Here is a 2,576-nt window from a genome sequence, read left to right as displayed (position 1 = left end):
ATACACACATATATATATATACACATATACACACATATATATATATACACATATACACACATATATATATATACACATATACACACATATATATATATACACATATACACACATATATATATACACATATACACACATATATATATACACATATACACACATATATATATATACACATATACACACACATATATATATATGAATATATATATTATATATATTTATTTATTATGGGTGATAAAAATATTGGAATGTTGCTGAAATAATTATTTTGATATAATACGTGAAAAAAAGAAAAGAAAACAAAACGAAACAGAATTATCTTGATATGGTGATTTCGAATGTTGATCATTGAAGAAAAATCAACTGTATTTAAACACGATATTTTGCTTTGCATCATATTTTGGAGAAGAAAAAAATATAGAAGAAGAAAGAATAGTTTTAAAATCGATTTGATAACTCCAGTCATGAAATACGCACTTATGAAACAAGTATATTGAGAATATTTTAGAAAGAAATAAACAGGAGGAGTTATTGAAAAGTGGATTTCGAAATGGTATTAAAAAAAATATATATTTATAGAAGTTTAAATGGAAAACGAGTGATGACAATTAAAGTGATTGGCACCGATCATAAAATTTCTTCAAGTATCTCTGTTTAAATTGTTGAATTCTCTTGCAATGAAGTGAAATATTGCAGGACGCAATTTTTTTTCTCTATTATTAAAAAAAGCGAAGAATTTAAATTGGCATAAACTCTGAGAGATGTTTGGGGATCTAATAGGGGTGGATTGTGTTTTTCATTCTTTAAGAAATCTTTATGACAAATATTATATTTTAGAACGTTTTAGAGCCCGGAATTTCTACGTTGTGTGTTCAAGTCAAGCAGATACTGACTTTGAAATCGGTAAATTGCGGATATCTTTATAATCTTCTGGACATTGCTCTCTCGGGGTCCTAAAACTGACAGAACCGGTTTCACGGTTTTCCATGTTGTATAGGTGGTTGAGATCACAAAATTCCCCATTGAACAGGATGCAAAGTAATATATACTGAAAAATTAATAGCATTTACTGAAAACATATATCAGTTATTCGCAAAATACATGAAAATTGCGTTAAGCATTAACAAAGCTGAAGCTTCAGTATGTAAATTCAGTATTTGTTATATCACCACCATCATGATGATGACAGTTATCGTCGACGTTGTCATCACATTCATCAACACATCCCTTAACTGGTGCAGCCAGTCGTAGAGGTGTTACTATCGACGATTTTGTAATCAGCGTTCGGCACTGGTCTCCATTCTGCGCTATGAGAAGCAGGGGTTACCTGTGGGGTTACGCAAGAGAGGAGGTGTATAAGGCTAAACCTCGCACACTGGAGGACTTGAAGATACGGATTCAGGAGATTCTAATGATATATCAGGCGATGTCCTTCTTAAGGTTGTTCATTTCATCCGTAGCCGTTTGAGGAAACTGGTTGACGCCACCGGTGCTTACGTTGAAATACGAAGATTTACCTTCATTTTGCCATATAATAAAGAACATATATCATTTGTTTCAATAAATTTGTAAAAGGAATATGGATTTTATTACCAATTTTTAATGCCTACTTACTTTTCACCCCTCCTGAATATATATATATATATATATATATATATATATATAAGTTTCCACTTTCCACATCCACTCGCAAATATTTGGTCAGCCCGAGGCTATCGCTGAAGACACTTATCCCAGGTGCCACGCAGTAGAACTGAACCCACAACCATGTGGTTGGGAAGCAAGCTTTTTACCACACAGCCACACGCGGGCACACACACACACACACACATGTAAAATCATATCATGTATAATTCTTATTTTTAATCTATTTGCAATTAATATCAATTTGATTCATTAAAAAAAAAAAATCTTATGTTATCTAAACTGTATTAAGAGTGTGAAATTTTAAACTGTAAATATTTATCCATTTAAGAAAATCAATCTCTTCTACATTACATTTCTTCCGAAGTAAATAAATTTCCCTTCGGATTTCTCACTAATTAACCTTTAATTAAACTCGAAAATATACTTACAATTCATCACTGATGAAATGATATTCCACTGTGGCATAAATATCATACCTTATGACCAACTTCGGCTGCATATGCATCATGATATATTTATAGGTTTCATTACCAGTTTACAAGCGAGGGTAATATTTGTCATACACTTCAATTAAAATTTATCCTTAACATTCCCACTCAAGTCTCCTTGTGAACATACCTACTAATTGTCCTAACCGAATATTTGTAAGCTTAATGTTATCTCATTTAGTATGTGCCCTGTTGTCCATTCGAAATAGTGACGAGGAGCTTTGAGAAGGATACGTTGGTGTAGGACCTCAGTTGATCGAATGCAGATCAGTTAGTGAGTATGATGACTAAATCGCAGAATTACGCAATACTAACGTGTCCGAAACGTGCGTAAGCTAATTAGAAATGTATAATTCTCCATTCCTCTGTCTATATAAATACACACACACACACACACACACGCATATATATATATATATATATATATATATATATATA

Source organism: Octopus bimaculoides, chromosome 22, assembly GCF_001194135.2.
Source record: "Octopus bimaculoides isolate UCB-OBI-ISO-001 chromosome 22, ASM119413v2, whole genome shotgun sequence".
Classification (NCBI taxonomy): domain Eukaryota; kingdom Metazoa; phylum Mollusca; class Cephalopoda; order Octopoda; family Octopodidae; genus Octopus; species Octopus bimaculoides.
Note: the sequence above shows the minus strand (reverse complement) of the source record.